Genomic DNA, 27652 nt, shown 5'->3' with positions numbered 1-27652 from the left:
CTGACTGTGTCAGAAGGAGGCAGATATTGGATTCAGGTTTTGGAGGCAGCCCTTTGGAAGAAGGGAGATGATAATTCTTTTACTTTCCTACTGACCATATACACATATACATGCATACTTGCATACCTAAACTACTTTGAGGGTTCCCCCCCACAACCAAGTGCTATATAAATTTTATGAAATAAATCAAATGCATGTACATTCTGATGTCCCTTGTATATAAATGTATGTTTGAACACACATTGTGCACATGAATCCTGTGCACAAACAGACTCACATTTATTGTCAAATGTTTCTCTCTCTCTCTCTCTCTCTCTCTCTCTCTCTCTCTCTCTCACACACACACACACACACACACACAAAACACACACACACACAAAAATCTGTAGAAGTATAGAAAAGGAATCCTTTACAAAAATGGTTAGTAGAAACTTTAAAATGAACTCTCCAACTTTTTTTTTTTTAAAGTCAAGCATAGCATTGCCTTCAGTGAAATAAGCCATACATGAATGTATGCTGGTAACTTCAGTAGAAGAATCCAGTAGCTGATGAGAAAAGAGGCCATAAAAGACATGTCCAATACTTCTAGGGACCAGGCAGGATCACATTTCAGCCCATTTATCCCCTCTGCCTCTCGGTCACAACTGATCCCAGTGACATCAAGTGTGTGGCTATTTTTGTTTTTAATCCTCTTCCTGCCTGGTCTGAAAAACTCAGCAGGTGAAATTTTTCTCATCCCTTTATCCCCATGTCAGGAAAACATTAACATGCTTAATTTATTTGTGTCAGGCTACTATTAAAAGCAAGACCAGAAGGGAAGGTGGATGGGGAATAACGACTCCCTTGACTTTTTCTTTTTTAAAAACTTGTCTCACTTTGCAAGGAAGGATGAATAGGCAAGCATCCCTTGCAAGGCTCTTGGATGGTTTTAGGATGGTGTTGTCAAGGTCTCCAGAACCAGAATTTTCCAATCTCCTTTAATATGTTCCCTCTTTAGAAGATTAATGGAATTGTCTTAGTCCAGTTTGTTTCCTTTCCATACAAGTAAACTGGTAACTCCATTACTTTGAATGACAGTGCGGATTTTTAAAGCAAAATTCTGCACCCTTTAAAAATGTAATTCAAAAACAAAATACAAGGTGGTCCAAGGTGGTCAAAACTTTTCAGTAAGCGTGGCAAGAACTTCGCTTTCTAGCTGCTCCCAAAATTGATGAATGTTATTGTTGTTTTAAGCAAATAGCCCATCACACAGATGATGAGAGGCGGTCATTCATGCTTGGCTTTCCTTATTCATGCATCTGCTGCACAGCAGATTGATGAGACACACCGCCCCTCCCAAGAGCTCCATACCAGCTTTAACTGACTTTGGTAGGGTGTGATTGAATCCCACCTGAAAGCAATGGCAGTCTGAGGGGCCCCCACTTGTTACTGTCCTGTAGAATCTTGATAGATCCATTGGCATTTGTGGTAAGAAAGCAGGGAGATAATGAAGCTTTGGATATATGCTGTACTGTTCCTCAAGGGATTCAGGCAACTACAAAGAAGGTCTCTGTTGTTGTTGTTTAGTCGTTCAGTCGTGTCCAACTCTTCATGACCCCATGGACCAGAGCACGCCAGGCACTCCTGTCTTCAGGTCTCTGTTACTAGGTCTTTAATCAGTACTGACTGGTATTTTCTGAATACTCGCATTGCTTATTTTTGACAGTATTCACTGGTACCGGCACTTCTTTTTGCTGCCTTTGGCAGCCATTTTGTGCTGGCACCCACAGGACTTTTATCAGTATTTGGGTAATGGAACCTCATTTTTTAAACTCCTTCACTAAAAAAGCACTGGGTACTATTGTTAGTAGTGCTAGGCCTCCCTGCAGGTGAACTTACAAGACCATAGTCATGCACCCACTGTCTCTCAAGCTTAGAGTCTGGGTTCAGATCCCTGCTGGAGGCTGGGATCATGACAAATAATAGGAATGGAATATTACTTCTCCACCTCCTCCTTTCCCCAAAACTTGGAAATGGCAAGTGAACCAGCTGTGCCTCCATCCCACCATATGCTCCTAAAATGAAAAGCAATTATTTCTGTTGTCAAGGAGTCACTGAAAAATGTGGATCTTAGCCTTGGGGGAGATCTGTAGCCTTTGTCATTCTCCTTGCAAACAGGAGATTGTATTCAGGCTGTCTGAAAAATAAATCCACAATGATGTCACGAAGCTGGGCTATAAGTGGGATGGGGAACAGGAAATGTAATGGACTGACTTCATCAGCACTCAGATCTAGTTCTAGCTGGCTTGGCATGACAAATAAACTTCTGAGGGAACACAGACACAATGATGGTGTTTCCTAAGGAAATGTACATTCCCCCTTGCTTTGGGACAAGCTCTTGTAAACAAACAAAAATGGTTCTGCAGGGTTTCAGCGTGGTGCAGCTGTGTAGTTCCTACTGGCTACTGTCCGCCACATCTCCAACCCACTTCTGATATAATCTGATTTGCATTATAGTTTTTTTTTTTGGGGGGGGGGAGAGGTAAGGTGAAGAATGAACATATAAACCCACATATGCTGCATTGTTAAAAAAAAGAGAGAGAGAGAGACATCCCATATAACCAACAAGGGAAGATGTAAGACTAGGAACAGATCCATATTATATTTGTAATGCAAGTTGCAATGCAAGGCTCTTAAAATGCACATACAACACATATTTTAAGCACATTCTCCCACAAAGTGTCCTAGGAAATGTAGTTTGTTAAGGGTGCTGGGAATTGTAGATCTGATAGGAGTGAACTATAATTCCCAGGATTATTTGGAGGGTGGAGGTGGAATGTGCTTTAAATGTTTGTTTTGTACAGAGCCTTACTGTTGCGATCACTTTATACCGTATATCATGTCTGTTTTTACCTCTATCTTTGTACCCGAGACAGTTTTTTGAGTTATGGAAAGCACTGCATGCATTTGAATTGCTGTGTGGGGGTAAATTTGTTAGCATTCTTTCAACAATGCTGAATAATCTCATGTAAATCAGCCTCAGTTTGTATCTAAAACCACTTTTATTCTGAAATAAGTTTCTATATCTGAATTTCCATCCATTAACAGTTCCAACAGCAGCTCCTTCAGAATTTCACCAGGTATGTCATGGATGCCAGAATGTATTTATTGAGCATAGCTTTGGCATAATTTGAGTCCTGTAGGACAATGGGGATTAATTCGAGATATGCCTCCAGAAAACACTCTTCAAATGCAAATTTTGATGCAGATTAATGCCTGAAAGCATAGATTTAATAATAACTGTGTTTATTATACAAAAAGCACTGAAATAACTAAAGCTGCAGTCCTATACACCAGTGGTGAAAAACCTCAGACCCAGGGCTCTGGGAACTCACGAGGCAATTCTCCTTATTGGCTTCCTCCTTTGCCAAATGAAACATTTAAGAATTTTTTTCTCTATTTATTCCAACCTTCTCCTCCTTTTCATGGTTTTGTGCTTTCTCAGTTATGGCTCCCCAACTTTGGAATACTTTCTTCAGGGGTGACCATCTGGCATGGATTCTTTCTCTCCCCCACCACCCAGTGCCAGCTGAAGTTCTTTTTTATCTGTGTGAATCTTTTAGCTTTTTAGATTGTGTTTTTACCTGGCTTCACCCCGACATACATATATTTTATGCAGATGTACATTGTCCTTCAGTATAAATATGTCCAGAGAAGCTTACATAAACTTTATTTATGGTCTTAGTATGGAGGAACATTCAACCTGGTGAGCTCCTCCCGCCTGCAATCTGAATGGTATAGCTCAGTATGTATAGGTCAAGTATGTTTGTGACCCCTGTTACCCCAAAAAGACAGAGGGCCTCCAGAGTGTTACTAATTTGCAGGGGGATTCAGGCGTGTACTGTGATTCTAGTTTTGTGAAATTAAAGTGATTTAAAGCAAGCTGTCACCCCAGCACCACCAAACCACTTGAAACAACAACAACAAAGACCCCACTGGACATTTTGCAGTTAGGAAAGTGACAGGGAAACACATTGAAAAGTGTTGGACAAAACGTGTGGGCCAAATGAACGATTAACAGCAAGATGTGTATAAACGCCTTTTGAACTAGCATTTTCTCCAGCCTCCTGGGCTAACTGCATGCTTTTGCGGTGGAATCGCCACATTTCCTCCTCCTCCTCCTCCTCCTCCTCCTCCTCCTCTCTCTTCCTATTATTCTCCTAAATGTGTGCTTGCCAAGATGTGTTTGGAACCCGACAACGGATCTGGAGCAGAGGAGCAGTGGGTGGAAAATGGGCCAAACACTCATCACTTCCCCATTCCTGTCCTGCCACCTCAGTTTCTCTTTCTCTCTCTCTTTTTTTAAAGTTCTTTGGTCTGTTACATGCATTTAAATGTTGTCCAATTTCATCCTAACTTTCCCCTATTTGGTTATCTTACTTTCTCTGATGTTGCTGATTTCTCCCTTCACTGGAGCTAAGAGCAAGAGATCATTCATAACTCAGGCTCTTCCTTACATCTAGAGGACATCCCATAGCTACTAATAAAACTAGTGGTTTTAGGAAGTGAGACAAATTGCAATGGCTTTGTGTGCGCTCTCTCTCTCTCTCTCATTTTCTTGTGAACCAGTGGAAAGGAACTTACTTTATTCCATCTCTATTTCCCCTCAATTATGTTCCTCTTTTTAAAAAAAACAACAACAACCAGACCTCACACATCTGTGTTATAAATTCCAGGATTACCTAGGATACAGATGATGAAAATTGACATTTTCAATCCCAGCATTAGCCCTGTCTTAGTTCATAATGCTTAGCATTTATGTGATACTTTTACCTTTGGAAAGTGATTTGCAAGGATTAATTGCTCAATATCTGCATTATTTGCTTCCATTTACCATATAGCAAGCAGAGCAGTAAGCAGTAGGGGTGAAGGCATACACAGTGCTGATTCCCAATGTACAGTTTTAGGGCATGCACACCGTAGAGCTACAGGAGCTGCATGGTGTCTCCACTAAAACTGGAATGTTCAAAGTGGCTTAATGTATTTCTTCTTTAAAGAACAAGAGACAAATCTGGTCATTTTCTTCTTCTTCGGAAACCCTGAGAAGTTTAGAAGTGGTGGGATGTTGTTAGGGATCTCTAACACGCCATTCTTGGCAAAACAAACTACAGTCCTTGGGATCCTTTTAAGAAAACCATTGGCTCCCTCTACATTTCTGAGCACAATTCAAAGTGTTGGTGCTGACCTTTAAAGCCCTAAACGGCCTCGGTCCAGTATACCTGAAGGAGTGCCTCCACCCCCATCGTTCAGCCCGGACACTGAGGTCCAGTTCCGAGGGCCTTCTGGTGGCTCCCTCATGGTGAAAAGTGAGGTTACAGGGAACCAGGCAGAGAGACTTCTCAGTAGTGGCGCCTGCCCTGTGGAATGCCCTCCCAGCAGATGTCAAGGCAATAAACAACTATTTTACTTTTAAAAGACAACTGAAGGCGGCCCTGTTTAGGGAAGTTTTTAATGTCTGATGCTGTATTGTTTTTAATATTCGGTTGGAAGCCGCCCAGAGTGGCTGGGGAAACCCAGTCAGATGGGCGGGGTATAAATAATAAATTATTATTATTATTATTGGCAGTTAAAACTAGTATAAAACAGAGAGTAGTTTATCCCTGTGCTTAATATGTAAATCCAGAGACTTTTACAGGTATATGGGAGGTAGAGAAGATGCCTTGCCTGCAGAAAATCCCAGGTTCATTCCCTGGTATCTCCATTAGAAGGATTGGGTAGAAAGTGATGAGGAAGACCTTAGCCGGAGGGGAGATCCACACCATGCTTTTAAAGCACATCCAACATACATTTAAAGTACATGGCTTTCCCTTAAATAATATTGGGAACTGTAGCTCTGTGTGGGGTAGACTACGGTTTCCAGGATTCTTTGGGGCAAATAATCTTCTTTAAATGTGCTTTGGGTGTACTTTAAATTTATGGTGTGTATCTGATGTCTGACCCTGGAGAGCCACTCTAAGTTAGAGGAGACAGTACTAAACTTATACCAGATTGATTTGGCGGAAGATAGCTTCCTGTGGATTGTATGCAACATTAGTCCTACTCAGAGCAGACCCATTAAAAGTAATGCGCAAGACTAATTTAGGACAATTAATTCCATTGGGTTTGCTGCCTTTGTTCCAAGTGCAACGGTTGTGACAGGTCCTCAGTGTAAGTTTGTTTGTGCTCCTGAGTATTTTGTTTTGTATAGTTTTGCATCCCATTTTTTTTTGTCTAAAACAGGTGATGTAAAGCAACTAAAGCATAATACCGGTATGTACAATGACCCCTACAACAGAAAGTGTTTTAACTCTTGGGGAATTTGTCTATGCATCTCTTTTTTTCCACATGAATTATATCCAGCTATGTTTTGTATCTCTGTGCTTTTATTACCCTAAGTTCTTCAATTAATAATAGAGCTTCCTTTGAAGGTGGAAAATATATGACATTGTTCTAAATAGACTACTGAATCTAACTATGTCATCATTAAGGACAAATGTGGAAGAATGCTTTTAGTCATAGTCAATTCTTATTTATCAGGGAAATTCTTGTTTGAATTTATTTTGCTGGACACTGGGTGAGCTTAGGGAGACTCCCATCTTGAGGAGTGATCATCCACCAGAGCACACCTCTTTGGACTGAGTTGGCATCTGTTTATCAATAACGTCCCAGTTTGTTTTATCGTGCAAATGTTTGATTTAGCTGCCGTCCAATGAGTTCTGATGTCCAGCATGTTGAGTGCTTCGATAATGTGCTCAGTAAAAGATATCTTACACTGATAACTCTCCACCTTGAATGATCTCCACATCTCCTCTTATTTGCCCATGTTGCTCAACATAGTGCTTCTCCAAGGTCCTTTGATATACAACACAGAACCCAGCAATGAGCCCTCATTAGCACCAGTAGTTTAAAAAGTCTTCCTGGGCCATTCAGACGCCAGCCTTTGCCTTCACCTATTCCCTTCCTTCTTGTGATGTCATCTGTAGCAAGCTACCTGGCAGGGCTGGCTTTCTGCACTCCTATATTTGTGCCTTTTGACAAGTTGCTCTAAGCAGACAGTTTTATTCTGATTTCATTAAACTATTTACGCTGCCACCGCCCTAATTCATTTCAAAACTCTTCTCTTCTTAAAAATTGACCAGGCTTCCCTCTATAGATGCCGCCGACCATGAAAAGCTTCTTTTCAGGCACATTTTTAAAAGACAACTCTTACACAAATCACTAGTAGAAAGCTGTGTGGTCCATCAGATTTGATGTTACTTCCTTTACACAACTGTCTGCATGTGGTAGGATTTCAGTGCCTGTAACTTGGCCTATGTGGCTGACCAGAGATGAGTTGGAATCAGTGCTCCATTGAAATAAGGAACTAGCTGGTGACAAAAATAAACACTGTGGGCGGAATTCAACACTGCACTCTTCTGATTCTTGCATTAGCACAAGTATTTCTGCTTGCCCGACAGACCAATCTCCCCTCTCTTTCCACTGCCCCACATGCTGTTCTGGGGGTTCTACTGACCCTCCAGAGTGCATTTGAGGGAGGCATAGGGGGCACTCAAGGGAAGGAGATCAGGTGGGAACACTAGCACTCCAGTTTACAGTTGAAACTGGGCCTGTGTGATTCAAGTTATGATTTAACCAATCCTTTGCCTTCAGGCCAAACATTGACAAAACCCTTCTTTCAAACATTTTTCCTTTGCTTCTAGAAGCATCACTTGACTCTGGTATATATCACAGTCATTCTGTGTATGTATCGTAATCATGACAGGTTGCCATAAATCAACAAAAGAGAAACCTCCTGTGGTTTTTCTTCAAATTGCTGGCCATATCCCATAGGCCCATCGGCATCCTTATGAATTAGAACAACAGAACTGGCTGTTGGATTTGCCAAATCCACAACTCTGAGCTCTTCATGAATGGGATGGGTGGGTGGACATATGGGCAAAAAATGGACTTAGAAATAAAAACATGAGGACTTGATAACTTAAACAGATGCAAATGGACCACTGAAGTAACATACTTATCCCTTGAGGAGATTGTCTCCGTCTTTAAAACAACCCCACAACATTAAATTTATTAGGAAACAGTCATTTGAAAACACTGATTAGAGGGTTGCAATGGGCCTAATCTCAGCCCCTTTGAGCTCTCTTGAGCCTGACAAACTTCAGACATTTTACCACCTAAGAAATTAAAGATCTTTAGAGAAAACTAGATTGTAAAGTGTTCTGGTGAAAACTTCTCCTAGGTCCATTCAGTCTTGTGATGCCACCATCAAATATACTGTTCATATGTTGATGAGGCCATACTTATCAGATGTGTTGACTAGTTCACTAAGCATCAAAATACTGCAGACGGTTGTGAACTGGCACATGCAAATCTCTGAGACTGGATGGAGACCTATATCGCATGGATGGAGATCACATTAGAACCCTTTCCCTTGGAATGCAACTTGCACCATGCAAGTGGAGCAACTGGATCCACATCTGAGACCATGGGTCTTGATTCAGTGAAGGAATCAGAGCACATAAGCCTGCTTATTTTTGTTGTTCTCCCTTGCTCTGTTGAGAATAATTTTTAAAAATACAAAACAAGAAGTTACTCCCTTCCTGCCACTGAATTTTAGCCCAAATAAAACGTAAGGCCCCCCCCCCCCGTTTCAGCGATGAAGCTTGGGAGATATTAGAGAGTGCCTCTAAATGTCTGGGGTCTATCTCCTCTCTCCAGTCTTGTTGCAGCAAGTTTGCCCCTTTCTTTTCCATAATTTATGTTTGTCCATACGAGAATGGGCAGTCCTGGGACTCCTTCTACTGTAACATTTTCCTCCAATGAAGTCTTACTCAAATTTTTACTACGAGCCTAGGTGGGAAAGCGTCATTTCAGTGGCTGCCTTGGTTCCCTGTTGTGTTCTGGATTGATTCCAAAGTGGAAATAATGATCTACATAGCCCTTAGCAGCCTGAGCCCAGCATATCCAAGAGGCAATTTTCACAGGCTACCCTTGGTATAGAGCATAAGAGGAATTAAAGATCCAAATCAAAGGCTGTATGTTCCATTCCAACCACAGTCAATGGATCCTGAGTTCGCTCAATAATAGACAAATCAATCTGCATGGTAAGAAATATAGGGCTGTATCCAATGGTTGTTGTTGTGTGGGTTACCTCATCTGTACCATGCTAAAAGAAGAAGAAGAGTTTGGATTTGATATCCCGCTTTACCACTACCCGAAGGAGTCTCAAAGCGGGTAACATTCTCCTTTCCCTTCCTCCCCCACAACAAACACTCTGTGAGGTGAGTGGGGCTGAGAGACTTCAGAGAAGTGTGACTGGCCCAAGGTCACCCAGCAGCTGCATGTGGAGGAGCGGAGACGCGAACCCGGTTCCCCAGATTACGAAACTACCGCTCTTAACCACTACACCACACTGGTTTTCTGGTTCTCGAATGTTGCTTCGAAGCAGGCTGGGGGCAAAACCAAAGCTGAGAAGCGTGTGATGCTTGGAATACAAACAGCAAAACCCACACATTACCATGATTTTCCATATTTCCTGACGGCTAGATTAGATCAGGAAAAAAACAGAGGAAATGAATATCTTGTTAGTATTTCTGTTTCCCTCCTCTGCATCATTAAATGGCCATGTAACATTTCCAAAGAGACTAAATTAGATCTTGACTTACAGGGAAAGCATCCTTTTTGGGCTTGCCAGGAACTAAGACAGCGTCTGGAGTCAGATGCCAGGTTGCTGAGGTAGGAAAGGAAGCACTGAATCAAGAGAGGCACGTTGGTATGAGAGAATGATCTCTGCCTTTTTTTGTCGTGCGTTCAGTCACTCACTATTGTGACCAAGAAATGGAACCAATTGAGGGATTTTGAAGACAGCCGTTATCTCAGTTGCAAGTGGGTCCCCTTAAGTTCATAGGGACAAAGTCAATTCAGATCTAAGCTTCCAACACTGTATGCATAGAGTAGACAAAGTACAACATTTTAGCGTGTCAGTTAGATGATCTTGATTGCTTTGGCTTTCCACCATTTTGTTTTTGTTTACCAGGTTCCCCTCCTCCCCATCTCTGCTGTGATTGTTTTGTCTGGTTGTTTCCTGTCTTGTTTGAATTTCTTTTATTACATCATATTTAATACTGTTAACTACTCTGGAAATGTCTTAGCTAAACAGTGGCATATTTTTTTAATTGAAAATAATTGAATAAACAAATGCCTGGTTCTGGTTGGCTCCTGGAGCCATGATGTCACCAAAAAACCCTTGCCTGGAGCAATTCTGTACTTCGAACAATTATTTAAAAAATGAATTAGGCAATGACCGAATGGATAAACATATGAATGCCTGTGTGCTGCCTTTAAATACCAAAAAAAGGGAGCAGGGGAGGCAGGGTAAGATGACAGCTGAGCTAGCTTTCAGTTTCCAGGTATGCACATCTTTCATTCTAGTTGCAAAGCCAGAATCATGCATTTCTATACCATTCTTCATCCAAGGATCACAGGGAGCTTTACAATATCAAACACAAAAATACACAACTAGTAACAAAAAAAGCAATGCCCCCGCACAGTTTAAACAGGCATAGGTAAAGGGACCCCTGGCCATCAGGTCCAGTCGTGGCCGACTCTGGGGTTGCGGCACTCATCTCACTTTATTGGCTGAGGGAGCCGGCGTACAGCTTCCGGGTAATGAGGCCAGCATGACTAAGCCGCTTCTGGCGAACCAGAGCAGCGCACGGAAATGCCATTTACCTTCCCGCCAGAGCGGTACCTATTTATCTACTTGCACATTGACGCACTTTTGAACTGCTAGGTTGGCAGGAGCAGGGACCGAGCAACGGCAACTCACGTCGCGGGGATTTGAACTACCGACCTTCTGATCGGCAAGTCCTAGGCTCTGTGGTTTAACCCACAGTGCCACCCGCGTCCCTTAAACAGCCACCATAGAATCATAGAGTTGGAAGAGACCACAAGGGCCATCGAGTCCAACCCCCTGCCAAGCAGGAAACACCATCAGAGCACTCCTGACATATGGTTGTCAAGCCTCTGCTTAAAGACCTCCAAAGAAGGAGACTCCCCCACACTCCTTGGCAACAAATTCCACTGTCGAACAGCTCTTACTGTCAGGAAGTTCTTCCTAATGTTTAGGTGGAATCTTCTTTCTTGCAGTTTGGATCCATTGCTCCGTGTCCGCTTCTCTGGAACATCAGAAAACAACCTTTCTCCCTCCTCTATGTGACATCCTTTTATATATTTGAACATGGCTATCATATCACCCCTTAACCTCCTCTTCTCCAGGCTAAACATGCCCAGCTCCCTTAGCCGTTCCTCATAAGGCATCGTTTCCAGGCCTTTGACCATTTTGGTTGCCCTCCTCTGGACACGTTCCAGTTTGTCAGTGTCCTTCTTGAACTGTGGTGCCCAGAACTGGACACAGTACTCCAGGTGAGGTCTGACCAGACTACATGGTGACTACATGGTGACTACATGGTCACCATGTAGTCTGTGGAGGAACGCTGCATATATGTTTATGTTCATGTTATTACTATTATTATTTTTTGAGGGAGGGGGTGTTCTGTGACTGTGACTTTAAAGGTTTGATGCTGTGTACTATTAAAAATGTTGCAAGCCTGTGCAGCGGTAGATCAGATGACAGGTTCTGACAGTGGAGAGAGAGATGATGGCTTAAAAATCTTATTAGATGGAGCGTGGATCAGGTAAATTCAATCTGATTGGTCTGGGTGACAGCAGACTGATTGGCTGGAGGTTAGTGTCAGTTGGAGTAAACCGTCAGTGAGAGAGACAGTTGTCTCTAGCATTGGCATCCATCTCATGCCTAAGTCTGCTATACATGCTACTATGAGGTTCTGAAGGCATTCCTGGTGAGTTAGTGGCAGCTGAAAATCAGAAGAAGGCACATACCTAAATCTGTGATGATACAAAGCGAGGCTGACGGAGCTGTTGTCCCTGACATAGCCGTAAAAACCAGCTAGAATTACGTCTGTTCTTTTAGCTTTGCTTTTAGCTGTGGGGGAATTGTGGTTGCTATGATTCCCTAATTGCCTGGCCATCTGATGAGCTTCTCTGTTCTGCAAACAGCAAGCATAAAACATCCACACACTACTTGTGCCAAATGTTTTCCGCGTGGGGACCCTCAAGTGTGCTTTCCGATTATTCCAGTGCTCCCGTTGTCAGAACTTATGGCAGCATCTGAAATTAAGGTGCTTGCCAAAAAAAAAATTAGTGTGGGAGTGAGAGGACAAACTTCTGTTTTTCGCAGGGGAAATTGTGTTTCTAAGTATCTTGTAAGCTTTTATCCCTTCAAGATGTTGCTTGTAGGTTATTTATACAAAGTGTATCACTAGGTAATGGAGCCCAGGAGGCATAATGCTCACAATGGAACTTTGCTCATTTTCTCTGGGCAGTCAAGCAGATGCTCACAAGATATTGCACCTCCTGCCTCTAGGAACTGCAGCACCTCCTAATCAAATTTTAAACTCTAGTTTCCCAAGGGCCCGCAAATAATCTTGAAGAATAGCACACACGACCACTTGTTTCTAAAACTTACTTGGGTAGTAAAACACAGCGCTCCCAAAATGAAGCTGCTTACTGCTTTACTGCTGTAGTTGCCCCTCTTTCCACATACAGCCTATTGGGGTTTTAAAGCTCTGGCACCCTGAGCAGTCATCCAAAAAGGCATGCAGAGAATATGGCTGCAGCCATCTCACAGTTGGCAGCCGTAATGTCCAGGTCCTTCAGCAGAAGCTCTTCCTCAATCAACTCTAAAAAGAGCCCTCATAAGTAATGTCAAAGAGCCCTGCCCTATAATATGGACTCAGAAGATGTCTCAGGAGACCCTGAGTATTAGCTTCCTCTTCCCCGACTTCTCCTGCAGGATTGACACAGACTCTGAGCATCAGATGATTTCTTGCTGCTCCATCTGAATTGGCAACAAGCAGGGTTTTTTTCAGCCAGAACTCACTGGAACTCAGTTCCGGCACCCCTCAGGTGGGCTCCATTGCCATTATAAGAAAACAAGGGAGGAGTTCGTTGTGAGTTCCGGCACCTCTTTCTCTAGAAAAATAGCATTGGCGACAAGGAAAAGTGTATCACAGAGGGCCCTGGATCTGCTACCTGCCGATCCTTTGTATAAATCCTCACTTGTGAAAATAAATGTGGAAACTGAAAGATTCCCAGCTGTGTCAACTGAAACAGTATCTATTTATATAAATGTGTATTTAATGTGATTTGTTCATATTAACCTTGTCCATAGAGAGATAATGCAGATTCTGTTGGGCAATAGCATCAAATTAATGCTGTTGCAAGGACTGCAACAGAAAATGCTATTTTAATTTATCTAAACCCTAGATAATAAGTTTATAGATTTCCTTTTCGCTAATAAAGAGGCCAGAAGAAAGATATTGCTAGAGCTATCTTTTTTGTTAGAAGGCTGCTCCTCTGTATTGGTGTGATAAAACTAGCACTTAATAACAGCTTGAGGATTTTCTGTCAAATGCTTTTGCTTTAAGCAGTGTCTTAAGATGTGATCACCTGGAAGTGATTGTTAGGAACAGATTGAACCAGAAGGTGGCAGTAATGGGGTCTCCCCTATGGTTTTAGAATCAGAGAAGCCATTGATATCAGAAAAGTGAAAGGACTGATTGAACAGTGAATTCAAATTATTAAAATCCTTTAATCTGCAAGGTGTAAGGACACCAGGTTATTTCATTAGATGGCCAGAGGTAGTGACTGCTAGATTCACTACAAGGCTCAAAAACCAGCTTTCTGAAGTAGTCAAGAAAAGAAAAAACCCCCAAACAAATCTTCTCCTTTCAATTCTAGTTTATTGCTAAAGAACATTTATTTGTTTGCTGTACCTTATAATATCTGGAAACATAGGTGTTCTGAAGCATAATCAGAAGTTATCTGAAATATTGGCACTCCCTATCTCCCTTAAATAACACCAATATGGCAAGTTTGCATGACGGAGGCGAAATATTTCTGTAGATATATAAATACATACCCAGACTACTCACTTTCACAAACTTTTGTAATTTGGATCCCTGCCTCATAAAAAATACATCATTGATAAAATGTATTTTACATCAGCACGTGGGTAGGTAAATTCTTACTGTTTTGAATAGTATCTTGGTATCTTGGCTTTTCTATGCCAAACAAGGTCTTCAGTTTGCCACGTAGAAATAATAAAAAGTAACACATGAAAATGCAGTAGTAGTAAATAAAAAGGTTTATATACAGTATACAGATACCTTTGTAATAAAAAAGGTTCAGAGAATTCTAACTCAAAAATATGAAAACAATAACCAGTTTTTCTTCATCTCTCCAACACTGTAACAACACACTGTAAGTATTATTATAATTCATTTCCGACTGTATTCATTTATTGCCCCATGCCCCAAAGCAGCTGCTCTGTAGTTGACGTAATTATAAATTGAACCAATCTGTGGTTGATATTGTTTGCATGTCCAAACAGAGGTAGAAAATATTGGCCTTTTACAAGGCCATTTTCCTGGGTGGAGAGTACTGGAGTCATGTTTATATTACCTCTTCCTTTATAAATTAACATAAAAGCTGAACTTTGGGCAGCAAGCAATGACCCATTAGCGAGGGCTAGGATTCAAAGGCAAACAGCATATCCTGTCTCCACCTTGTCCCTTCTCAGCAGTTAGCTGCAAAACCTTCATCTGCTGGCTACATTCCAAAACGTCAGACTATTTCTCCCTGGCCCTGTATCCAGCCAGGTGGAATATGCAGTAGCCATTGGCACCAGCCACCAGTATCTATTGAGAAAGCATCTTTAGCTATCAGCTAAGCAAACAAACAAACAAAAAAACCTAGAGAGGGGGAGAAATTATTTATTTATTTATTAAATTTGTATTTAATAAATTTGTATTCCTCTGCAGATTCCAGGGCGGTTCACAACATAAAAACCACAAAATACATAATAGGAACATGAACAAAACAATTAGGGCCTCGGATGATGATTTCAGGGTCTGTGTAGGTCCATACGGAGGGAGCCTGTCCTTGAGATACTGCAGTTCTGAGCCATTTGAGGCTTTATAGGTAAAAACCAGCAGCCAGGACAGTCAGGTTAGGACAGGTGTATAACCTGTCGCTGAAAACCTTAAGAATACCAAAATCAAAATGTAGAAATGTACATATTAATTCCCATGTTACTTAAGGGCTGCTTCTGAGTTTTTGGGGGGAGAAAAAGGCTCATCTCTCCAACATGTAACCAAAACATTTAACAAGTGGAAGAGGACAATTGACCAGAGGGTAAGAGAGAGGGTAAGTTGTGGCAGCACAGGATAAGAGGATGTCGATTTATTGCCACTTACAAGCAGTAAGCACAGTTTGCCATCTGCCTAAATATTTTCTGGTTGCAAAAAATAGACTGAAATGCCGGCTATTAAAAATGAATTTGACAAGTTTCCACTCATAAATGTTCTTCTGAATGTTCAGAGTTTTTCCACTTACAATATTAATGGAATACTGCATTTTCCACAAATTGTTATTTGAATTATTTAGCAATTTCCCCTCTCTCTCACACTCTTTGGGTCTAATAGCAAGCTATTATCTGCAAGTAAACAGTGTCTTGGTGTTTAAGTGTTTACGTATGAGTGGTCAGATAAAATAGACTTTATTGGTTCAATATTTTTGCCTGTGCTTGGGGGAATAGTAGCCCAAATAAAAATATAACCTTTTCTGTAACATTAATTATTTGTGATGTTATTTCAACCCAGTTCTGGGGAGCTGCAAAGGTCTGCTTTGAGTTGCTCTGTTAGTTAAATTGTGTCTGGCCTACTTAATGCCCCAAATATTTGTAGTGCAATATTGTAGAAGGCAAAACAAGAAAATAAGCCAAATATTTCCCAGATGAAGATGGACTTCAAATGGTACCATAAAGAATGCCACCTATTTCTGTGACTGATACTTTTATTTCCTAAAAAAAAAATCCTCTATTTCCTCCAAAAGAAAAGAAAAAAGGTTGAATTTACACAATAACCTAATAAACCTCTTGTATCATGAGACGTCACCTTTCCTAGATTCCTTACATTTAATTCAGCTTCTGCTAACCTACTTTCACAAAGGAGCCTTCAAAGCAACATAGTTAAACAAGAAAAGAGTCTACATTAATCATTCCCGTCTACTGAGTCATACACAGCAATGGCCCTAGTTGGTGCTGAGGTTTTTGTAATACGTAAGAGGCATAAGCAACCAGAAAAAATTGGGTCACCATGTTGAGATTACGGTACTTTGTTGCTGGCATAGAAGGAGCAGGTGGAATTGTAGTATCGCCCCAGGCACTTTGAGGCTGGAACTTTCAGCAGTCAAAGGAAGTGGTCATGTGGCCCTCAGCTCAGGGCTTTTGTGAAATAACTCTCAGAGAACCCCATGGCCACCCTCAATGTGTGTGTTTTGTAGTGATGTTTGGCACTAGCACCAAACCAGGAGCTAATGCTAGTGGTGCAAGGTGTTCCTCCACAGGGCGCCAAGCCAAGGAGGCACAAAACAACAACAGCAACAACAATCCTATATCTATATGCCCTGGTCAGACGGGCAATTCAGTTGCCATACCTATGACATAGTGAAATTGAGAGCATGCACAGAATGGAAGGCTATCCATCATGGGTATAGAATTATAGAATTGTATAGTCGGAAGGGACCACAAGGATCATCTAGTCCAACCCCCTGCAATGCAGGAATCCTTGTGCCCAACATGGGGCCTGAACCCACAACCCTGAGATTAAGTGTTTGATGCTTTATCAACTGAGGAGAGCATTAAAATAAGAAATATTTAGGGAGCACCAAATGTTGTTCTCGCCCTGGGCGCCATATTGCCAAAGTCTGCCCCTGATGCTGAGCTGGCATAAGAACCTTAGGTGCCTCCAGACTCAGTCTCATCTGTTGCCAACAGTGGTTAGCTATACACTTATCCAAACCCTGAAGTAAGGCTTGATGGAGATGTTTGGTTCCTGCTGTTGCTTGTTCCCTGCCGATGATCATCACAAGCATACCGCTTCTGAACATGCAGTTTCAATTTAGTTGTCATCTTTCCTTCGAACAATGAACTCAGTTGCTGCAGCCAAAATGAGGCCACTGAGAAACAAGAGGAAAGTATGAGCATGCTCAGAAGAACCCCAAGGTTCCCAGAGGTACAAACAATTAGGATGAACTCCTAAGAGGGCAAAACATACGCAACACAAAACCCCACCCTAAAAATGCCAAAGGAAGACAGCAGGTTTTGTGGCCACAAAATGCTGAGTGTCTGCTTGGGGAGAAAATAGAAAACTGGAAATTGGGAGGGGAAGTAGAACATAGTATCTTGAAAATGCAGCTTGGCTTTTTGGGTGAATCACTGAACAGGAGCACTCAGCATTGCAACATTTTGTTGCAGGTCCCACTTGTTCCCAATAATAGCAAACTCAGGTTGTGAAGTGCCTATGATTTTGGAAGTGAAGCAGGGCCGCCCAAAGATAAAGTGCTGGTTTTGACGTACTGAGGGAACTCCCTAGGCAAGCAGCATTATATAAGTATATAAATTAAAATGACTTAAACATAATAGAAAACCCCAAAGCTGCCTGACTATAACTTTGCCAGTCTGTTGCCTTCCATATGTTTTGGACTACAACTGCAATCAGCCTCAGCCAGCACACCTTGCTGACAGAAAGCAGGCAGGCTATGCAAGTCTGTAAATTAAATCTTTTGATGAGAATGGTTCGAGCAGAGAATTTTAACTGAAAACAATCCAAAGAAGGAAAACGGGGGATGGAGGGAAAAGAGGAAACTCGCTTTTTCATGCTGACAGATTGTATGATGTGTCTTAGAGAAGAAGGAGTGAGCTTATACCTGTCCTGTTTTAAGGGCAGTGTCCTGTCCCCTCCCCGACTTTTCTCTTTCTCCAGAAGTGTGGGCCCTCCTCCCCTATTTAGCTGTAAAAACTCATATTTGCATTTGGCAACCTCCTACTGCTTTATAGCCCAGCCAGCAGAGGCCTTGGGATGGTGGAAGGGGAGGAAAATCACATTCTTTATTCTTTTCTTACTCCTGTAACTTTCCTCTCCCCGAGAGGCCTGAACAAGACTGCTGAACAAAGCTCCTTCTCTGGAGTCCTGAATAGGAACACTCCACTTAGCAGATGGGAATACACTGTTAAGTCCCACGTCTCATGACTAATAGCCATTGATCGACCAAATTCATGTAGAAGATAGGTCTCTCTCTTCTTAGTGCTATCTGTACCACTGACTCTCACATTTGCAACATCTGGGGCAAGGAAGTCCGTCAGTTAATTAAGGGGCGGTTTACACACTGGGGTGTATAATTTGCAGTGGAGCAAGGCTTGGGTTGGTGCATGTTGAACAAGGTGCATGAACAGGTGTACACGTATCAACTCTTAGGTGTCTGTCCTATGTGAGCACATGAAAGTCATGCCAGATATGGTGGGGATAGACCTCTGCCTGGACCCCGAGGGCTGCTGCCAGCAGTGACAGGCAGAGTGTGCAAGCTCTGCGGGGGGAAGATCAAACCCAGAAAACTTCACATATGATCATTTTGTCATACGGTGCAATTGTACATTAATCCAGTCTGAAGTTGATCCACTGCCTACCAATCCAAGATTGTCATGCCTATTAATATTTGCCATAAGTATGCATCTATAATTTATATACATTCTGGAGATGTGTACGTCATATTTAATTAAATGCATTCTCATAATAATGTTTTGCCTCTGATCAAGAGGTATGGAATTGGATCCTGGTGAATCATCAAACTAAATTGGGAGGTGGAAAAGTATTTTGTAGAAGAACCTGCACAACGAATGATGCCTGTCACTGGCCGCCCACAGTATTGTCTAGTGAGTAGACAATATTGCGCAAGATGGACTAATGGTCTGACTCAGCGTAAAGCAGCCATCTGTGTCTCAGTTGTAGAAGATAACCATAATAGGCAGGGGTATACGTGCCTAGGTATGTATGCATAACTCCTGTGTCTGAGGTATTTGGGTTTTCCCTAAATCTTACATTTAAGTGCAGATACCATATAAGGAAGAAAGGTCAAAGCTTCAAAAAGCAGGCCCCTCATACTTAATATGCTAGCTAGAGTGGAGAGATTTCCCCTGAGGGACCAGCGCCCCAATGTGATATGAGACCTGTTCAATAAGCCTTGTGTTGCTGTTTCACACAGGAGAGAAATGACTAAGGGTTGTTAGGAAACCAGTCACCAGATTGCTAGTTAAGAGAGAGTATTAATAATTGAATGTCATTAACAGTTATGTGAATCAGAGTAATAAGGGCCAGATTGCAACTGAGGCCTATTACAATTTGTGTGGAACAACTGTGTTGTAATAATCCACATGGAAAAAAAATGCAATTATAATGTTGGGAGTGTGTTATAAATCCATGTTCTAGACACTGGTTATGCTAGTCACAGTGGAAAGAATATTTCACTCAGGGAACAGCACATTGGAGTGATAAGCAGCTATTTGATAAGCCCCAGTATTGCGTACCCTTGAGTACTTGCTGAAAAAAAGCACTGCTTTGCGCTTTGGTGAATTTGTCCCATGATCCACAACTGAAGAATCTTAGGAGTTTCTCGAATGTGCTGAGGGACTCATTTGTGCTTCTAGAAGAGGAAGAGAAGCTGGGTGGCTTGGAGACAAAGTAGTTCCACCTTAGCAGCAGCTGCACCAATCAGTTTGGGAGGTTGGGCTTCAGCTATTTAGCATCCCAGAGTGTCAGTCCAGAATACATCACCACATTAATTTTCAGTACTGAGACAGCAGTATTCCTAGTCCCTACAATTTCACACTTTGTTCAAAACTAAGCCAGCTGCTCTCCGCTTTGCGGACACATGCAAAGTTCACTGGTCCTTCCCCAGCTGATACATTGCCTTTCCCAGTTACCGGCATGTTTTGGGTAAACAAAGAGGAAAGGAAGTAGAAGCCACTGTGTTCAAATGCCCCTGTCAAGTAAAGGGCTACAACAGGGGCACGAATGCCTGACATACAGATCATAGTCAACCTTTTGATCATCTGTCATTTTGTTATAAGAAAGCAAGCCATCCTTTACCACTGTTTAAAATAGCCCTGGAGGAAGTCAAGCATTAATCTTAACCTCAAACACATTGAGCCTTGCATTTCCTCTCAGGCCCTAGAATGTGCTATCTGGTTTCCCACACCTCAGTCCTGCTAAGTTTAGTTCCTTCAGGCCAGCTGCTAAGGAAGGAAAATTGAGAAAAAAACACAATGCTTCCGATGGATATAGCATTGCATTGCCCGGAGCTGTCTTGTTTGTTTCTCCTTTCCCTCAGAAATGTCTAAAGATGTCCATAGAGAAGAACAGCATGCAATTTTTTTTTACTTAAATGACCTAAGAAAAATGCTTCACAAATGCAACGAATGAATACTAGTTTATTTAATTTCTAAGTGAGGAGCTGCTGACCTGCATATTTTCAAATAAGTAATTTGACATTCAAACATTTAGTAGTGGTTAAGAGAGTGCTCATTGGAGTATGTGTTAATCATATATTAAAATTAATGCACAGCTAGCGTGGTGAACAATCGCAGATTTTTCCAAATGTGCTTAATGGTATAGTCCTGTGCAGACATTAAATTAAATTGTGGATGAAGGGAGACAATTACTGTAGAAGCAGGCCCCACTACATCTGCAACCCTAGCAACATTCATTAATTATAATAGTTGCATAAAGGTCTAGGTGTGTAGACCCCTAACGCACATTGGAACCTATTGTGTGATCTGCACGCTGCATTTTTACTGGTGATGGATAGGCAAGTTGGGAGTTCATGCTTAATCCTTATGCAGACAGTATGACCAATGTGTGAATGTTGGGTGTATGCAGCAGGTTAGACTTGCTGCCACAATTGTAGCCCTGCCCTCCACGCTTACTGAATGCACAGAACTATTGTCTCCATAAAATAAATACATTTTGCGCCTCAAGCATACCCTTGAAACACATCATCAGCATTCGCCATGGAAGGGACCATTAGAAAGCTGAGAGAGAGAACGATAATTGGTTGTGTTGAAAGTCTCTCCAAGTGTCCCATCCCTCTTGGAACAGCCATGGCTAGCCCAAGACATTTTGCTGCTTGAGGTGAAGGACAAAATGGCACCCACTTCCTGGTCCACTTACAGAAATTGTGTGGGTTGGCAAGTGAATCTTATTTTAACACTGGTCACAGGAGAACACCCTCCACTGCAGAGTTTTTCCTTTTCCTAGATGGGCTACTTTCCCAGGCTAACGAGCCTCACCTGCCCCTCACTTCCCTCTAGAGCACAAGCAGAAACCACCTTCATGACCGTTGGACCTACTGTTGGTATCGCCTGCTCAGTACACCTGTCTTCACATGCAGGAGAAGTCCCTAATGCCCTGAGGGTTTAAGACCTATCGGCTTCCCTCACGTGTCTTAGCTCTCCAGTTGAAGTTGTTCCTGGGGTGTGACCAGAGGTGCTACCCCTCTCCCAACACATGCATTTTTGTACACATTTTTGGGTTGGAGAATTGCATCACAAAATTTGTAGGACTGTGAATTTCCAGGAACAGCTGTATTTCGGTTTCCATGTTGGTACTCTACTACAGTGGTACCTTGGGTTACAGACGCTTCAGGTTACAGACTCCACTAACCCAAAAATAGTACCTCGGGTTGAGAACTTTACCTTCAGGATGGGAACAGAAATCGCATGGCGGCAGTGGGAGGCCCCATTAGCTAAAGTGGTACCTCAGGTTAAGAACAGTTTCAGGTTAAGAACGGACCTCCAGAATGAATTAAGTTCTTAACCTGAGGTACCACTGTAGTTGAGTTGCACATTAAAATGCAATCCAAATTTCTCTCCCATCCCTAAACATACACATACACCCCCCCGCTCCTCCGAAAGCTGTATGTGCTTTCGCTTGCTACCGTGCAATGGCCCATTCATATAAAAAGAAAAACGACCTTGAGCTTCATCCTGACTTAATAGATAAAATCAAACAGTAATGTGTTCAGTGCCCCATGCTCCCTTTAGGGCAAAGAAAATTTTCTGCCACCCCCCAATTCCTCCAGCACACAGGCTAAGCACTTTCCCCTCTGTCAGTTTTAACGTATATTTAGCATTATAGACCATGACTGAACAAAACAAAAAATCATCCACTGAAAATACAATTTCCATGTAATGAACAGGTTTTACAACATAATTAGATGGAGCTATGCTACACAGAGGCCTTGACAGGTGCAGTAATTTAACCCATATATATGTGCACATATATAGCAAGGTATCCCATATTAAGCATAAATTACCTCTTTGGAAAGAGAGCTGCTGAAATGGTTTCTGTAGCTCTATGAAGGGCCTTATTCCTGCAGTAGAATTTTTATAGTTGCCGTTAAATGAATGTACATTATCAATCTTACTTTTTCATTTGTTCTAGAGGTCCCACCTTTCTTTAGCATTCCTGTAACATTGCACCCTTTCATCGCTTTTTGAGACCTGCTGTTTAATGTAGATTTTATTCAAATATAATGTAATAAATTATGTGGTAAATAAAAATGTCCTTACTAATTCTTAACTATGTTTGTTAAGAATGGTTCCCCCAAATGGTTCAAAAATTGATAAGTTGAACTGGGAGAAAAGTGTAGTGTGCTTTTAAATTCTTGTTCATGTAGCTGGATTAAATTCAAACTGGCCATGAGCAATAGCTAATGGACAAAATTGTTTGATTCTGGGCTTCTATGATGTCCCATTTGCAATTAGAGCACTTGGTGACACAGGGCTACTTTTTCATATCACCCATGTACTAAAATATACGGTAAAATATTTGGGTAAATGAGCCCCAGATTGCAGTCATAATGCTGGTGGAATTAAGATATATAGCCCTGAAAAAGACACATGTATAAACAAGATGCTTCTGGATCCTTCCCTAGCCTAAAGAGGTTTTTCTAGGGGATAGTAACAAGTGTTGATGCTTTCCATGTGATATTTTATAGACTGGCATAACTTTCTGCTAAGGACAGTGATTTATGCTTATATCCAGTGCTATTTTTCTGGAAAGAGAGGTGCCGGAACTCCCCTTGTTCTCTTATACTGGCAATGGGGCCCACCTGAGATGTGCTGGAACTGAGTTCCGGTGAGTTCCGGCTTTAAAAAAGAGAGGCCTGCTTAAATCAATCCAAGTTCACTTTGTTGGGCTTATTCCCATGTGTGTGTGGAACAGCCACCTTAAGAGTCAAGGGGCATTTCCAGACCTCTTTGTTGAGCATTCATCTTGATCCAGAGGCACCAACTCATGGTGGCCAACTCTTAGTTCCCCCAATATTTTTAGGGTGAGGGGCAGCCCCCTAATGTTCCAAAAAATCAGGGGGCGGAGGAGGTCGAGCATGGAGCCAAACGCAGTGTGGCTTCTGTGGCTGGCTCCTCCTCTTCCTGCCGCAGAGAGGAAGGCGGGTTGAAGCAGCCCCCTGCTGGTGGTGGTGGCATGAGGAGGAGGAGCCATCATCCATTGAAGCCATGCTGCCACCGCGTTCACCTCCACCCCCACATCCATGCAAAATGGGTACTGCCAAGGCATCATCTTACGTAGTGTAAAATACAAGGGCATGGTTGGATGGGAGCTGTCATCAACTCGTTCCCCAAATGCTTAATGTGTAAAACATGTATTGGTCTCCACCTGTCCATTGTGGTTTGACAAATGATGTTGCCAAGAGAGGGTGTGCTATTTTTGATACGGCATCTATTACATGCTTGACTGCAGCACATAACAGGCCCTATGAAATTTAAATCAGAGGCAATCTTTGTTACACATTGCTGATAGGATCTCAACTGACTGTAATAATGGACGGCACTTCAATGATCACAATTTAAAAAATATTATAGAAAAAATGCAATGTGCATAAACATAGAGATCAGGGCATGCTGGTGTGTGTGTTGCCCATAAGGAATTCCCTATTTCTATAAATTAATCAGCATATTAATTAAACAGCTTTCTGGGGGAGGGGGGAGCAGAAAGCATTTTTGTTGTCCTTAAAATGTGCAGTACTATATAGTGCCTATAAAAAACCTCTGGAAAGGATGCTGTTAAATAAATATCTGCTATACTGGATTCCCTCTGCCAGAATGAGGTCTTTGCTTCATTTAAGTAGAGCAAGAATAAGAGAAGCACAGAGCTTTGAAGAAAGAGTAATTTTTAGCACTAATCACCCATTTAACTACTTTCAAAATTCCACGGAATTAGCTTTGAAATGTTAATGAGCACAGTATTTAGAACAGTCTAACTCCTTCCTATCTCAGTTTGTTTTGGAGTTTTGAAATCAGATCTGTTCCTGGACGTCCAATATGTGTGTTAATGTATATAAGTACACATGCGCGCATGTGCGCGCACACACACACAGCTGTCTTTTAGGGCTGCTTATAGTCCTCAGGAGACAGCTTGCAAAAGCAAAATATAAGAGACATTAGAATCACCAAACAATTCGAAAACAGTTAGAAAACAGCATTTTTAAAAAGGCCAGAAACATTATATAAAGGTTATCATAAACCAAATTATAATCAGCTGTGTTAAAAACATCATTACTTAGACCCTTTAGGAAAGGGCACCTGAAACATGTGAGCTTTTCATGCCCTTTGAAGGCTTGCATTGTAGACACCCCTGGCTTCCTTCTCTCTGTCCTGCTATTTGCTGGTGGTAGTCAGTCACCCTCTGCTCTTCCTTAGCTCCCCTTGCACGTTGCCTGGACCTTGCAGCCTTAGTGGAACACTGTTTCCCGCTTTACAGTTAACAGCAGAACCGCACAGGATCAGGCCAGCGTTTACCATGATAACATTTATTTCTGTGCACATTTTCCTTTCCTCCCATCAGATCTAGTGAACATCTATAAATAACCTCGCTAAGACTCAATGAAGGCTTCTTTATATTGCCTGACCTGCAATGTTGAAAATCATTGGAGCTCAACATTATGTTTGCTGGAGCAATTACAAGTCACTTGAGCATAGAGTTGCTCTTCAGGGCAGTTCTGCCAACAATTATTTTCCTTCAGAGGCTAAGGCAGCAGAAGGGCAAGGGGAGAACGGTTACGATTCCTAGCGTCCTTGCACGGGGCATTTAATGATATTTGCTAGTCTTATTAAGTTTGCTTACCACAGGTTGGTTAAGATAGATATTCTGTTAGTTCAGGACATTTTAGAAATTATGTGGTGGTCACACAAGCCCAGCATAGACTCCTGGGAACTGGACTTTGGTAAAAGTGCTGGGAATTGTAGCTCTGTGAGAGGGGAATTACAGTTCCCAGGATCCTTTGAGGGAAATTTTGTACTTTAAGTGTATAGTGTGTATCTGCCCCATTGTATAGCATCTCAGAGAGGACTTTATAGCTGTGTATTAATTACCGGCTTAAAGTGTTCTTTCTCCTCAGTTTGCATTGAAGCTAGTTTGGGGAGAAACACATCAAAACATCCCTGGACGGGATGCTGAGTAAACGAGTGTGTGTACACAGCCTTTCTAAACTTTGTTTAGTCAGGATTGAATTTATGAAAAAAATAGACATTTCTTTTAAAAATGCTAGGGCTTCAGAATTATATTTAGAATATCTGTCTAGATGAAATGATGTAAGAGAAACTAGCCTTTCCTGAATGGTTGTTAATGTTATGGGTTACCTCATCTTCTTCATCACTGAAACCAAAGCCGGGAGCCATGTGATGCTTGGAATACAAACATCAAACCCCACACATTACCATGATTTTCCATATTAGATCAGAAAAAGAGAGAAAGTGAACATTTGTTAGTGTTTCTGTTTTCCACTTCTGCATCATTAAATGACCATGTAAATATTTTTAAGGGACTAAATCAGATCTTGACTTAACATGGAAAGCATCCTTCTTTCTGGGTCTGCCAGAGAATGTCTGGAGATGCCAAGTTGCAGTGGCGTAGCGTGGGGGGTGCAGGGGGGGCCGGCCGCACTGGGCGCAACATCTGGGGGTTAGGGTTAGAGGGCGCAAATCCACGGGTTAGGGGGCGCAAATTACTTGCCTTGCCCTGGGTGCTGACAACCCATGCTACGCCACTGCCAAGTTGACAGTCAGATCTGAGATAGACAAGGTTAGCTTTTAGTCCAGAAGACAAGCATCCTCTTACTAACTTTGTTTAATAGCTGCTGAATGGAGAACTCATGCATTCATGCAACTAGCATCACATCTAGTTTGGCCCTCGATTATCAATGGTTCCCAAGAAATTCCTTGGGACAAAGTGAATCAACTGTAATTAGCAACGCTGGTGGGGGAGAGCATTCACTCCCTGCAAACAACATGGTCCACAGGGGCAGGCGGTATGTCCAGCCCTTTCTTGAGTGCAGCCCTTTAATGTTGGCATCTGCCTGTCTTGAGAGACAATGGCGTGTGCGTTCAGCGGTGAAGTTAAACTGCTGGAGAATCACAGCACCTGCTGTTCCTGCAGAGACTGGTAACCCATAATTGCTGCCTCCTGCATTGTTTTTGCTGCATTAGCAGAACCAAGTGACCTCTGGGGCACAAGGCTTTCTCATGAATGGGTATCTCCACATGGCAGTAGAGGTTTAGGATCACAGACTTCCTTCTCCTAGATGGACTGCCTTCTCAGGTTGAAGAGCCCCATCTGCCCCTCATTTTCCTCTACAGCATATGCAGAAACCATCTTCTTGACCCTTGGACCCACTATTGGTCTTGTCAGCTCAATCCACCGGAGCCTGTCTTTGCCTGCAGGGGCAGTCCCTAACTCACCGAGGGTTTGAGACACACCATTAAGGGAGGGGTAGTACTTCTAATGGAAGACACATCGTACACTTTCTGGGATAGTTTATCCACCTTTGATCCGCACCCTGCACTCAGCTCTTACCTGTAACTCCTGGAAGCTGTCAGAATGAGATAGTGGCCACACCCCGGGAAAGTTCTCTATACTTCAGGGTTAAACTATCCAAGACACCCTTCATGAAAACAGCAATTATACCAGCAACTTTTAAGAAGGTCATACCAAGGGGTAGGGGACATGGGAGGGAAATGTGTTTTGTACAGGACCCTGCAAATGAAGTATGCCTGTCACTGGCTGCCTACAGTATCGTCTTGTGATGAGAAGACAATACTGAGCAAGATGGACTAATGGTCTGACTCAGCGTGAAGCAGCCACCCAATTGTAGAAGATAAATCAATTGGGTGGAGTGTACATACATAGGTATGAATGTGCTACTCCCATGTCACAATTCAAGGCATTGGGTTTTTCCTGATTCTTACACTTAAGTGGAGATATTTTATAAGAAAGAGCAAGCAAAGCATTGAAGAGCAGACCTGCTCCTACTGATGTCGATCTGGTGTATTTTATAATTTACTTGCTCCCCAGGTATCCCTGAATCTTGTAAACCAGGTCATGCCCAATGTGATAGCATGTACTAAGTCGCAGAAACATTTGTTTCACTTACTTCTTAAACGTTCATTTTGGTGTATCCAGTAAATGTGCATTATCATTCTCCCCTACATTGTTATCAACCATTTCTGAAAATACAGAGGAAGTAACTAGATAACTGCCTCAGTCTTTTGAGCTTTTGAACATGTTTTCCAAATTAACATGGCTCATTGGTTTGGAAGGAAATGCTGTATACTTCAATGTTTAATCCATGACGGATGATG

At 42.1% G+C, this 27652-nt stretch overlaps 1 protein-coding gene across 1 annotated transcript in view; it reads left to right on the top strand.

Annotated features, from left to right (window-relative positions):
• The window catches only part of VAV3 (vav guanine nucleotide exchange factor 3), a 205487-nt gene that overhangs the window by 510 nt on the left and 177325 nt on the right, over positions 1–27652 (top strand). The gene's annotated exons all lie outside the window — the stretch shown is intronic.

The sequence above is a fragment of the Podarcis tiliguerta genome (assembly GCF_965153285.1).
Source record: "Podarcis tiliguerta genome assembly, chromosome: 6".
NCBI lineage: Eukaryota > Metazoa > Chordata > Lepidosauria > Squamata > Lacertidae > Podarcis > Podarcis tiliguerta.
This window is presented reverse-complemented; position numbering and strand designations above follow the sequence as displayed.